This window comes from Phalangium opilio, unplaced genomic scaffold (genome assembly GCF_054372755.1).
Source record: "Phalangium opilio isolate 3A_F unplaced genomic scaffold, DU_Popi_V2 ptg000201l_1, whole genome shotgun sequence".
Lineage (NCBI taxonomy): Eukaryota > Metazoa > Arthropoda > Arachnida > Opiliones > Phalangiidae > Phalangium > Phalangium opilio.
The window spans coordinates 197,679-212,530 of NW_028324214.1; the positions used below are offsets into that span (position 1 = coordinate 197,679).

General features: G+C 36.8%; 2 non-coding genes across 2 annotated transcripts; both read left to right on the plus strand.

Moving 5' to 3' along the window:
- The first annotated feature begins 13,619 nt into the window (after positions 1-13,619).
- TRNAE-CUC (transfer RNA glutamic acid (anticodon CUC)) lies at positions 13,620-13,691 on the plus strand. The gene has a single exon. It is a non-coding gene; the product is annotated as a tRNA-Glu (tRNA).
- A 907-nt stretch (positions 13,692-14,598) lies between these two features.
- On the plus strand, positions 14,599-14,670 carry TRNAE-UUC (transfer RNA glutamic acid (anticodon UUC)). Its single transcript has one exon. It is a non-coding gene; the product is annotated as a tRNA-Glu (tRNA).
- The last annotated feature ends 182 nt before the right edge of the window (positions 14,671-14,852 follow it).

Below are 14,852 nucleotides of genomic sequence, written 5' to 3' on the forward strand. Positions count from 1 at the left end.
AAACACATGTACGTGAAACCTCTTTTATTCCTTTCTTAAAAAACATAGTGCTCTGTTTTAGTGCTCTGTTTTTTAAGAATAGGCGAAGTTCTCACTATTTTCGAGGACGATCCAAAAACAAGCAGCCGCCAATTGGTTTGCTGATTAAGAAAAAACCACACGCAACTTGCGTTAGAATTCACAAAGTACAATTCAGCTTAAACGTGTGGTGTAGTATTGTGGGTGACAATTTAATTGGGCCATATTTCCTAGAGCCCAGGTTAAACGGTGTGGCTTACTTGTAGTTCTTACGGGACGATTTACCAGAACTACTCGAAGACGTACCCTTAGGTTTAATAAACAGAATGTGGTTCATGCACGATGGTGCACCACCACATTTCAGCATCGCGGTCCGAAAACTTGTCAATAACATTTTCTTTGTGCATTAATCATGGCGTTTTATCTATGACACATGAAACACTTACTGAACGAAACAAATTAAAGTTTGTTCTTTTGTTTGGGACCACCTTTGTGGGCCATTAACGCCGAAACGTGGCTCTGCATTGTAATTGTTCTCTGGGCGAGTTTACTCTGTTGGAAACAAACAACACGCCCCTTAATTGGAGATGGGTTTTTCAAATACATTCGAGATGTCCTTTTAGGTTTTCTCAAGGTCATACCTAACGTACAAGAGTGTTGTCCGTGATGATGAAGATTTGCGTAGCTTTTTACGGTTTGAGATAACAGGAACAAGCCAGGGATCTTCCAACATGTCCAAGTATCATTCGAAAGACTGCCTCGTTTTTGTAATGCCGCCCGTGGACATTTGGACTAATTCCTGAAAATAACGTTGTTTACGCTGTGCTAATAAAAGTCCCTTCAATCAGAACCATTTTACTTGGTGCTGGGAAGATCTTGAAACATCATGTCACTTGGGATTAATTTTACATTACCACCGTAGGCATACTTCTACTCATTTATACGCTTCTGATTAGTAAAGGTAGAAATCAATTGTTCGATTAAAGGCTATTGAAATTGTCTAGTAATTTTAAACAAGCTGGTTAGTCGGTCTTAAGTGTTACTCCTCATTTTTGGATATTTCCTTGTTTTAGGGGCGAATGTTTGGAAGGCCATATCTCCGTAACAAAATGTTGTACACCCCATGTTCTTTGGTACTTTCCGCTCAGTTTGGTCCCATAAACACGCCCCTTAATTTGTGATGGACTTTTCAGAAACACCCTGTATACTACCTATTTGAGTAGGCAAAGCAGCAGTCGTATGCTTCATTTCAAACGTCAATATTAGTCAAGTCTCTCAAGAATGTTTAATTGTTCTTTATCAAAACAATGTAACGCTCAATAAGGCGAACAACTAACGAAGAAAATGTTTAATATTAAGTATAGTTATTTCAGTATTTAAGATAATCTTAAATCAAAATTAATAAGAAAAGGGTAAAAAGCAGTCTATTCGATTGTCTGTGTGTGTCCGTTTGTTGTTACAATAGTGCGCCGCGTTAGCATTTCGCCTTCTGTTTATGCACTCTTAAAACTCGTGGGTTGAATGAGTTGGGCTAATTGAATTTTACCTACAATTTGGTTACAAAATAACCCAGTAGCAGTTGAATTAATATTTCCTGGTAGTTTTGGATGAGGTTGTTTCAAACCCAAAAAATATGGTTATTGCTGTAACCCAAATTGGGTCATTTGCGATTTTAGGCAAACCAGGCATACAAATACACAGTATTGTAAACTAGATGGATGTTTAGAAAACTTTGCAATACCAGTTATTTAAGTAATATATAAACAGCTATTTCAAATAATAATATAAAAAAGATTCTTGGAATATCAAAATGAAAAAGAGCTTTATAGCTACAAAACTACTAAAGGAACCGAAATTACGAAAAATAATTTAATATATTCATTTTATATTATAAAGTTGAAAGTTAGGTACACGTTTAAATAATAAGGTCTAGATTTTATAAAAGAAGTTAGCACCATAGTAGTGAAAGGGCTGATCGTAATCGAGTTGTAGCTTCGGAGTTTTCGTTCTTGTTATAGTGCGCATTAACTTTCATTGCGTCTAACCATAAATCAGCTTTGGTTATATTTAACTTTAACACTTATGTTGGCTAATTAAGAATATCGTTGAGGTGAAACGAGACAATAGTGTTTATACAGCAAACCAGTTGTGAATGTAGCTATGAGAATATAGGGTTAACATTTGAGGCGTAGACAATTGGGCCTTTCAAATAGATCAAGATTATATCTCTCCTAAAGTTATACAATTCATTTCCTGTTTTTTTCCCCCATTGACTATTTTCCATATGGTCAAGATATATCTTTATTGGGTGTAAAATGTGTCCTGCTTTACTGTATATTCGCCACGCTTAAAATACTGCTTTAATAATTCGTAGATTTTTACTTCAAAATGAGAAATAATTCTATTTCTAGGTTAATAAGTTTGTAGTAGTAGTCCTCCTCTTGAATCGAAGAGGTAACATTTTGGTTTTACCAACTTGTTTAGACGAAAATTCGACCTGATAACAAAGTATTTGTTCTTAAGGGTGTTATAGATAATAAGCAAATCCAAATAAAGGTGTTCAAGCTGGGATGAAATACCAAAGTTATTAATCATAGTTGCCTTACTGTCATCTACTATGAAATTAGCAAATTTCCACAATAAGGCAAACGTTTGAAATTTATCAACGTAACTTGTTAGCAAGCAAGAATCTGGGCCGTTCTAGTTATCAACGAGAACGAAAATGTAGAAATAAGTGTAAGCGCTCTAAAAGTTTAGGCTGACTTCCAACCCAAAAGTATTTTTCATGTACTTTCTTAATTAGTAAAAGTACAATACTTTGACTTCATTTTTTGAAAAACCAAACAGGTAAGTTTCTCATTTAATAAATGCTTGTTATTTTAGAAATATTCCGAAAACTAACTTCGCTGTAGTTTTTCAGTGAATCTTGTCTCATTTCCATTAAAAAACTGAATTTTTTTATTGCTTTTACTATGGGACGCTTACCCTAAATAGGTGATTTATTCGTTTAACATTAGAAACGGGTATCAAGTCATATCTACAAGGGCCTACCAGCCCTGTAGAATTCACTACCTTAGTGATGGTTGCGCTGCGAAGTACAAGAATTGTAAACATTTTATGAATCTTTGTTACCACGAAGAAGACTTCAGCATCAAAGCCGAATGAAAAATTTTCGCAACTCTTCATCGAAAGAGTGCTTGCGATGGTATAGGAGGTACGCTGAAACGGTTAGCAGCTCGAGCGAGCGAGTCAACAGAAAACTGTAAAGGATCAGATTCTCACTCCTTTGGATTTGTACAACTGGGCAATTGCAAATGTAAAAGTAATGACGTTTCACTACGTTGAGAAATCTCGCATGGAAAAAGCCAAAACTGTTCAAGGGACACGCAGCCATCACGCGTTTATTCCTATCAATAAAACCGAATTAAAAACTTCCCGATTTTCTGGCGACGAAAACGCATTGAATTTGAAGGTTTGCGCAGAAGAAACGTCAAATGAATTAAGAATATGTTCCTATTTAATGCCTAGACAGTACGTCGCCATAATTCTAAAAAGCAAGCCTTATTTTGGCGTTGTAGTGTATACAAATGAAGAAAGCCGAGAATCTCTCATTAATTTTCTTCATCCACCCGGAATATCAAGCTCTTATATCTGGCCAAATAGAAAAGAGGAATATTGGATTCCGGAATGTAAAATTCTTTCCAAGGTTAACGGTCCCTCTTCACCAAAAGGAAGGAAATATTACTACCACGCTGATATTTGCTAGAGTTGCGCGGCATCAGGGAATGCCAAGAAAGACGCGCTACAGCTGATGAAAGATCTGCCGATGCCATGACAAGGATCGCTTCATCAATTAAGGATATTTCTGTTGCGCTTTGCCACCGATTCAATAATTCAGACCAGAGTACCGTTTTATAAAACCTCGGGTGTAGAAACCAGTTTCATTCATATAACCCTTAAATATATATAAATATATATATAAATATTCATAGTACAGTTTAAAAATTACAATATTCAAAGGTAATAAATAACATCCTTTCTAGGGATATTTTTAGTTCAATCTTCGCACGAAATCTGCTGAAGCTTTCATCGGTCTTGGGTGGAGCTCTGATTGGCACATGCGTACAGTCAATTGCACCTAAACAGCCTGGAAACATTTTTATCATTAACCTACACATTATAAAACGTATTGAAGTAGGTCAGAAATTAAAAGGGTCCTTAGCCTTAAAAGATCATAATTACGCGCCTAACATGATTCATAGTGTGCTCCATCTCGCATGTAGGGAATTTAATGGTCTTTTTGAGGAGCGTGTCTGTTGAGGAATTGCTAACAGATTTCACGCACCTTGAAACAGTTGACTGACTCACTCGGAGCAATAGCTCTTGACCAACCGCCCGCTGGTACGTGTCAACCGCAAAAAATCTTAATGCAATAAGCACCTACAGGGTTAACAACATTTTTAAATTGACTGTTATTGACCTCTTAGTTCAACAAAAGTAGGAAAAAAACCTCCTTACTTTGTTATCTATTGAAGTAGGGGTAGGCCTTGGTCCAGTTAAACTCACTCGCAGAGCTTCTATTAAATCAATAGCCAGGGGTTTTATTAATCTAAATAACATTCCGAAAGAATTTTCTGGAAGCTCAAAGGCTTGACTGTCATCCCCAAGAACTCTTTCTCTGTTTAAACTTCTTATTTCCTCAATTTCAGCCGCGCGTAACGAATGTACTACCATTACCAAGGAAGCCATTTTGAATTTTGGCGGGGAAAAAAGCGGGAAAACAGTTTAGAACGTTCGTGATAAAGTTATAACACTATCAAACGGATGGCGATACGATATACCCGACATTTGGCGTTATCATAACGCGTAATATCGTAACGCCGACATGTGAATCGCATTTTTATCTCACCGTGTGACGTAGTCCAGGAGAGGTTCTGTAACGGCCGTGTCTGTGTGTCTGTCCGTTGTTACACCCACGGGAACGCGTTCGCAGTTTGCGTATCGGAACAAACGTGTTCCCAATTTCCGGACCGCAATGACAGTTCACAGAAATTTGGAAAATTGTATTTCTCTCCGTTGGCTACTCTATACTTGAGTTCTCACACCACCATGTTTGGTCTTCGTCCATCCCACAAGAACACCAGTCTGGTACTTTTCTGGCTTCCAACACCATCATCTTCTATTCTTTGTCAATCCCACATTGACACCAGTCTGTACTTACACTGGCTTCTAACACCACCATCCACTGGTCTTCCGTCTATTCCACATAGAGACCAATCTGTATCATTGGCTTCTACTCCATTATCATCGTATGGTTTTAGGATATACGCGGCGATCAGCTAGGGTTAGGAGAAACGTCTAGCCTCCCTTAGGTGGGATCGGCCACCAAAGGTTTTCGCAATTGCGCTTTTTCCTTACTATTATAAAGGAAACGATTTCCATTTATATACCATAATTTTAAAAGAATCGGGTAAGAGAGGTACGCTTCAATTTAAACGTCAATATTAGCAAAGTTTGAGAAGATAATAGGTATAACTTTATTTTAAACGATTTAACTATAATTGTTAGTTATTGAAGATTAATATAATTAAACATAATTATATTTTTTTAAATATTAAAGATAAACCTCTCGTGCAAAGAGAGAGATTAAATCATTGCCTCCTATATGTACCAAGGCCCGTGCATGCGATATATTTCCTTCATTGCCTCCTATATCTATCAAGGCCCGTGCATTGTAATATATTTCATTCATTGCCTCCTATATCTATCAAGGCCCGTGCATTGTAATATATTTCATTCATTGCTTCCTATATCTATCAAGGCCCGTGCATTGCGATATTTTTTTCAAAACAACAACCAAAATGGGAAACTCCTCTCAGAAACGTAATAATTTCTTTTCTCTTTATATGAAATGAAAATATGGATAATATTGCGCTCCTTTTTAACGGTATGGATCCTTGCCTGTCTATTAATATTTTACGTAGGAGTAATACGTTCGTTTTGTTTTGATGTGTAAAGAAATCCTACAAAACTATAATATTCACTTTATCCATAATATAAAGTAAATATTTTGAAATATTTTTCGTAATTATGATGCATTTAGTAGTCTTGTAGCTTTAAAGCTCTGTTTCATTTAGATATTCCAAGGATAGTTTTTAATATTATTATTTGAAATAGCTGTTTATATATTACTTAAGCTATACTACATCAGTATATAGAATAATCCTTGATCTAGTGATTTCATGAAGAAGGCTAAGGTCTGGGACCCTATTCTCTAACTACATTTGTAATTGGAGTCAATTCATCCCCAAATGAAACTAATCGGTATTTTGTAACTCCAAATCCCTTTTCATTTGTTTCAAACCCTATCCAAACATTTGGCCAGCCAAATGGCCGGACAAATCGTCATTTGGATAGCTTTTTTTCACCATTTTCAACCCGTTTCTGGCCGCCATTTTTTTAAGGGGAAACAAAATTGAGAGTGGGTCCTTTTTCGTTGTCATTTTCATATTTTTTGAGGATTTGCTCATGGATGAATTTTAAATATAATTCTAGGAGAGCGATAGCTCTCTTAGATAAGACCTCATACCGACTTTAATGTATAAGGATGGTTTTTTGATTGGTTATAACTTTTTACCTCTCCAAGTGACGTATGTCACGGAGAGGTATTACACTCAACGTGTGTGGGTGTGTTTGTCTGTGTGTGTGTGTCCGTCCGTTGTTCCAATAATGCGCCGCGTTAGCAGTTCGCCTTGTTTTGATGCGTAATGAAATGCTACAGAACCTTAATATTACCTTTTACTATAATTTAAAGTAAATATGTGAAAATATTTTTCGTAAATACGATGCCTTTAGTAGTTTTGTAGCTTTAAAGCTCCGTTTCATTTTGATATTCCAAGGATATTTTTTAATATTATTATTTGAAATGACTGTTTATATAGTACTTTAACTATACTACATCTTTATATAGAATATTCCTTGCTTTAATTATTACAAGAAGAAAGATAAAGCCAGGACTCTTTCGGGTAAATCAGATAATATCCGTAATAGGCTTAGTGAACCAAAGAGTAAATAACTGAGACCTGAGGTGAAGTGAACTATTGGTTTTGATTTTCGTGTCTGAAATGAAGGGACATTATCGGTTCAGAGTAAGCCGAAAGTTAAATACACGTTTAAATGATCAGGTTTACATGTTATAATAAAAGAAAGCGTCACGGTGGCCATTAGATCAGTGAAAGGGCTAATCGTAATCGGGTTGTAACTTCGAAGTTTTCATTCTTGTTATGGTGCGCATTGACTTTCAGTGCGTCTAACCACAAGTCAGCTTTGGTGATTTTTAACGTTAATACTCATGTTGGCAAACTAATAATATTGTTGAGGTGAAACGAGACAATAGGGTTTAACCTCCGAACCAGTTGTGAATGTAGCTATGAGAATATATAGACAATTGGGTCTTTTCAAACACATAAAGGTTATATGTCTCCAAAATTTATACACTTCATTTCCTGTTTTTTTTTTCATTTACTTATTTCCATGTGCCCAAGACATATCTTTATTGGATGTAAATGTCGTCTGCTTTACTATACATTCGCTACGCTTGGAATACTGCTTTTATAATTCGTAAATTTTTACTTTAAAGAAAGAGATTTAATTCTATATCTAGGTCAATAATATTGTAGTAGTAGTCCTCCTCTTGACTCGGAGAGGTAATATTTTGGTTTTTTCAAGTTGTTGTATTTAAAATCATAAAAATCAATACTTAAACTTAATTGTTCTTTATGAAACTATGGGAAGGCTCTTCGCTGTACTGTTATTTTTCATTTAAGATGGATGCCAAACGTAATGAACGAATAGTTTTATTTATACACGATCCCAATTGAAGGCCATTTTTCAAAAAATTCCCAAGTTATCTCTATGGACAAATATGGTGTTTTTCACCAATATTATTTTTCTCCAATTTTCGGATTCATTTTATGGATTCTAAAACCACCCTTAGCAACTTTATTATTTTTAAAAATTACTACCGCTCTCTTAGAATATAGATTTATACTGATGTAAGAAATAGTAAAAATTTTAAATATAGATTAAATATCTTGCAATATCGAGTAATTAATTTTCAACGTTCGGAAGCTTTCCATTTTGAAGCAAACTGCCTCTTTTCTTTTTTCTTAAAAAGAATATACACTGTCAATCTTTTAGACTAGTGTTAGATGGCGGTATATTTTTGTTTAAAACTGTGCTAACTTTTTGGTATCAAACCGGTTACCGAATACCGAAAGATTTTCCTTATCAAATACCGAATCGAATAGTTTATTCTAAATCGACTACCAACTAGGTAGGCCATGGTAAAATTTGACTAAGCCATTAATTGTGAATAGTTAAGCGTAGTATTCGCGAATAGTTAACCCTAATTCTTTCGAATACTAGGCTTAACTTATCGCGATTAATCGTGTAGTAACCCTAATATTCGCGAATAGTTAATATAAAGTATGGAGAAAAAAATTAAGATGCTCCTAAATTTCAAAATACCTCTCCTCATTGGTGGCCAAGTATTTCTTAAAATTTTCATAGGCACTTGCTGGTAGTTTTTGATGGGGGACAAGTAAAATTGGGATGATATTTTTTAAAATAAGGTGGGTGTCTCTAGTTCAGATGACCTAAATTTATGGTAGTCGATTTTAACCGAATAGTCAGTTCGGTATACGATATTCGTATCGAATAGTGCAAATAGGCTTATCGAATTATTCGGTTCGGTATTCGATCGAAATATTCGATTGAAACTGTTAACCGCACTCTTTTACTTAATTTAAACCTTTTGATGCTTATTGATTTCGATCTGACCACAGTAGTCAAATTAGGAGAGAAAACGACAAGGGCTTTGCACATTGTACTGTACGTTGCAAAAGTGAGAAGCTCTTCTAACATAACAAAAAGTTGCAAATATCAATTACCGTCCTGTAGCCTTGCAGTATTTATACTGTTTCACCGTAATAATGCTGAATGTAGAACTTTGGATTTTCTAATCGCAGCCGATTTGCTTCAGACCAATATGTTCTTAATATTACTCTTTGTTGATAGAAATCATTTCTCCGAAGAGAACGAACGATGCAATAGCAAGACCCATTAGCCACAAGAGAAAAGATCCACTGACTACTTTGATTGTCGAAGGTAAAGTTTCCTCTAGAGGTCGTCTCCATCTTGACATCTCGTAAATAATTTTCTTCGGAATTGATTTATAGTGGATAAAATTGCGCTCCATTATATTCAGAACCCTGCGGATTTTGAAATTAAATGTTTATTTCACACTATTTATATGCCCTTTAAACCAAAAAATACATTGAGATTTCTGGCCATGAACTAGAACTTTGCATTGCAAAGAGGACAATGTATTTTCGACCCGTTTACTATGAGTACAGGGAAAACACGTCGTTCTCTACCCTACTCACGTTAATACCATTAAACAATGATTTGAAATCATAAGTGACCGTTCTACACTAGATCCAAATCTCTAGGAGTGTTCGAATACCACTTTTTGGGTATCGAACCGGTTACCGAAAACCAAAAAAGTTCCTAATCAAATACCGAATCGAATACTTTGTTCCAAACCGAATACCGAATAGTTCGGCCTTTGGGAAATTTTTTACTAACAGATTAGTCGTGAACAGTTAAGCCTAGTATTTCCGAATAGTTAACCCTAATACTCGCAAATACTAGGCTTAACTTTTCTCGATTAATCGGGTAGTAACTCTTATACTCGTGAAAAATTAATACAAAGCAAGGAGAAAAACATTTTGAAGCTCCTATACTTCAAATTACATCTCCTCATTGGTGGCCAAGTATTTCTTAAAATTTTCCTATGCACTTGCTGGTAGTTTTTGATGGAAGACAAATAAAATTTTTGGGATGCTATTTTTAAAAATAAGGTGGGTCTCTCTTGTGCCAAGGACCTAAATTTATGGTAGTTGAACTTTAACCGAATGGTCAGTTCGGTATTCGATATTCGTATCGAATATTGAAAATGGGCTTATCAAATACCGGATCGAATTATTCGGTTCGGTATTCGATCGAATTATTTGATTGAAACGGTTAACCGAACGCCTCTACTAATCTCTTATTGCTTGTGCCATGGTTTCTCACTTGCTATAGCGCCCAACCTCATTCCTTATAAAATGTAGGTAAAGTCAATGTCATAAGCAAAGCACCGTATCTAGCAGACATATTCTGAGAGATTTTAGTCAATGATACATGAAAAAAGTCATCTTTCGAAGCTGATCTTTCTGCTAAACGTGCTCAATTCTTTCAGCGCCACTGCAAACCGCAATTATATATGATATTTCTTTAAGCAATAAATATGAATATAATCATAATTTAAATCAAAGGTGGCACAGATCATATGCTAAAGTTTCTTATTTGTAACCTGAGTTTAAGAACTATACGAGATAATCGGCATAGATAGAGCTCGTAAAGCTTCGAATATCATGTTTATGATAAAAAAAGACTAGTGGTCAAACTGGAATAACATCATCGTTTTCTTGACGCTTTTAAGTGTTTGAACCTACGGGTGGACGTTTTGGAAAAAGCGTACGAGATTTCCAAATCCAATTTGATTTCTTCCGATTTTGTTGGATTTCAAAATTCGATAAAAGACAACGTTTTTTATGGGATTATGAGATTTACCCCGTGATTTCGTCGGATTTTGCGATATTTCCTTTGATTTTGGGATATTTCTCGTGATTTCCTCGGATTTTGAGATTAATATCGTGATTTCAACGGATTTTCTGAATTATTTATTCTGGATTTCGTGAATTTTGTAGCGGATTTCGCGATTTCTTTGCTGATTTTTTGATTTTGCTTCTGATATCTTTATTCAAATTGTGGTTTCTAAACGAATTTTTTGATTTCTTAGCTGATTTTGTGATTTCGATACTGATTTCGGATTTTCCATGTGATTTTGAAATCAGCAAAAATAGGTTTGATTTCTGATTCTGTTATGATTTCGAATTTTCCATGAGATTTTGAAATCAGCAAAAATAGGTTTGATTTCTGATTCTGTTATGATTTGGAATTTTCCATGAGATTTTGAAATCAGCAAAAATAGGTTTGATTTCTGATTCTGTTATTGATTTCGGATTTCTTAAATTGGATTTCGCGTTTAGTGTACGGGATTTCGTGTATGACCGACCCCTCATCTTGAACGATGTTAAGGGATACTTTCCTAAATTCCGATTTTCTAACGAATTATAAGACCAGAAAACTATGCTATGAAAGACCGATATTTCGGCAAAAATTCCACAAGGCTCATTGTGACAATATTTATATATGTTTGACTTCTATTGAGTTCTAGGATGTTGCCAAACTAAATGGTTTTTGGGTGCACCATCTGGCGGCCAAGTTAGCCTTCTAGTAGGTTTAAGTGTGTTTTGACGTTAGTGATGTGTAAAGAGCTACATTTTTATGTTAAGTTAAAAGTTTTATTAGTAAATATTGGAGATACAGAGAAACAACTATCTATCGAAAATTGCACAAAATGATTCATTTTTGATCAATGATTACTCTTAAACGCGCAAGTGAATTGCGACGGGCTTTTCATTAAAATGTAGTGCAAATGCCATACTATAGAAATAACGAGAAGGATATTTGCGGTTTTGGTTGGTCTTCTAAAAGTTGGTGTTCCAAAGTCTTAAAAAAGAGGAACGAAATATGCAAAAAGTAAACGACGCACTTACCAAACATACAGCACCTTTATGCCAACAAAAAGTGCAACATCAAAATTCTAGATGAAACAGAATATGTTTATTAAACTTGGATTAAATGTTGGTATGATAAGACTATAACATTGGATATTCCCGAACCCAGGAATTCTACTGAAATTGTAGACTTGGAAGAACATAAAATAGAAAATATATAATTTCTGCCGAATTTCGATTGTACCAGTTTGAGCACAGAGTGAAAAACGGACATGAAGTAACTGATTACGTGTAAACTAATATAGCTTTATCATATCAATATGTACTGTCAGTTTAAAAACCATATTCTTTTTCTTCTTGAATTATGATGTTGAACTTATTGTTGGCATAAAGGTGCTATATCTTTTGTAATTGCGTCGTTTAACGTTTTGCATATTTCACTCCTCTTCTTTTTAGACTTTGGAACACACATTGTTAAGAGACAACCCCCTCCTGCTCCCTTGGGGTCGTCGCCCCTTGTCGTTGGAGTAGAGCAAAAGGCCATGTCGTGGCGGGGGGGGGGCCGAGTTCGGTGTGCCGGTTCCTTGGGTTCGCCCTTGGTTCGGACCTTTCCCTGCCCCGTTCCGCGAATGTTTTGCTCGGCCGCTTCGCCCCCGCCCGGGTGTTGCTTTGGCTCATTCCCAGCTCTTGGCAACCCTCTGGGGGTCGCGGATATATTCTTGGGCCGTATGGGACTGCTGCGTTCGGAGGGAAATCCCTCGTCCCCTCGAGCCTTCTGCTGCCTTAGTCCTGCCCTGTCAGCGACCTCCTCCTGGCTGGGCTCGCCGCCGACGGTGTAGCGTTCTCGTCACCTACTTCAGGGGCGTTTGTCGCGTCTGCTGGCTGTAGCCCGCGTGCCTTGACGGTGGTTTCGCAGGTTCCATGGATACAGTGATGCTAGACGTTTCGGGGGGGACTCTGATAAGGCCCCCCAGCTAGGTGCAGTGCCTAATCAAATGTTATCTGATGTTAAAAGACCAGCCAAAACCGCAAATATCCTTCTGGGTATTGCTTTAGTATGACATTTGTACTGCATTTTAAAGAAAAGTGCGTCGCAATTCACTTGCGCGATTAAGAGCAATCATTGATCAAAAATGACTCATTTTGTGCAATTTTCGTTATTATTTTGATGTTCTCCAATATTAAGAAATATTTACTAGTTGAACTTTTAACATACCATAAGAATGAAGCACACATTACAAACGTCAAAACACACTTAAATCTACTAGGAGGCTAACTTGGCCGCCAGATGGCGTACGTGAAAACTATTTAGTTTAACAACGTCCTAGACCAAGGTGGAAGTCGAATACGTATACATATTGTCACTATGAGCCTTGTTGAATCTTTGCAAAAATATTGGTCCTTTGTAACAATGCAGAAATTTCTCATATACGACTTTGTGTCACATGAGACCACTATTTTTTTCTGGGAGATGTAGTTGAACCCAGATATAAAATAAATAGACTAAAACCCAAGTAATATGGATTTTTTTGTTCAAATTCTACATAGAAAAATATGCAATTGTAGCAGAAGTTTCTTAACCTACATTTTACAATAGTCCTGTTAAACCTGACACAAACAGTGCTTCTTTCTCTCATGAGAAACACTTACGATCGGATTAATAATTCCTTGATATCTTGTCTGACACGAAAGGACTTGATGTAAAGGTAAGAATATTCACTCCGGTAACTGTGAGCCCCAATGTAAAAGTCCAACTGCTGTTTTCCCTTGCACTTGTATTCTGCCTCCATTAAATCGTGAAGTTCATTCTTGGTAGTTAAGCTGAAATACGCTTTATTCTCGATTGCCGGATCGTAGTCTATAGACTTAAGGATATTTAAACTTATGAATAGAATTAAGACTTGGTTAAGCAAGTCCGATATGGTCTAGTGGCTAGGATATCTGGCTCTCACCCAGAAGGCCCGGGTTCGATTCCCGGTATCGGAGCGAGTGCTTTTGTACCGCTTTTCAAGAATAGACTTAAGGATATAGGTTTATGAATAGAATTAAGACTTGGTTGAGGAAATCCGATATGGTCTAGTGGCTAGGATAACTGCTTTTTACCCAGTAGGCCCGGGTTCGATTCCCGGTATCGGAGCGAGTGCTTTTGTACCGCTTTTCAAGAATAGAATTAAGACTTGGTTCAGCAAGTACGATATGGTCTATAGGCTAGGATACCTGGCTTTTACACAGAAGGCACGGGTTCGATTCCCGCTATCGGAGAGAGTGCTTTTGTACCGCTTTTGAAGAATAGACTTTACGATATAGGTTTATGAATAGAATGAAGACTTGGTTAAGCAAGTCCGATATGGTCTAATGGCTACGATATCTGGCTTTCACCCAGAAGGCACGGGTTCGATTCCCGGTATAGGAGCGAGTGCTTTTGTAGCGCTTAACAAGAATAGAATTAAGACTAGGTTGAGCAAGTACGATATGGTCTAGTCGCTAGGATACCTGACTTTCACCCAGAAGGCCCGGGTTCGATTCCCGGTATCGGAGCGAGTGCTTTTGTACCGCTTTTCAAGAATAGACTTAAGGATATAGGTTTATGAATAGAATTAAGACTTGGTTGAGGAAGTCCGATATGGTCTAGTGGCTAGGATAACTGCTTTTTACCCAGAAGGCCCGGGTTCGATTCCCGGTATCGGAGCGAGTGCTTTTGTACCGCTTTTCAAGAATAGAATTAAGACTTGGTTCAGCAAGTACGATATGGTCTATAGGCTAGGATACCTGGCTTTCACCCAGAAGGCACGGGTTCGATTCTCGCTATCGGAGCGAGTGCTTTTGTACCGCTTTTGAAGAATAGACTTAAGGATATAGGTTTATGAATAGAATTAAGACTTGGTTGAGGAAGTCCGATATGGTCTAGTGGCTAGGATACCTGGCTTTCACCCAGAAGGCCCGGGTTCGATTCCCGGTATCGGAGCGGGTGCTTTTGTACCGCTTTTCAAGAATAGAATTAAGACTTGGTTGATCAAGTACGATATGGTCTAGTTTCTAGGATACCTGACTTTCACCCAGAAGGCCCGAGTTCGATTCCCGGTATCGGAGCACGTGGTTTCGTACCGCTTTTCAAGAATAGACTTAAGGATATTGGTTTATGAATAG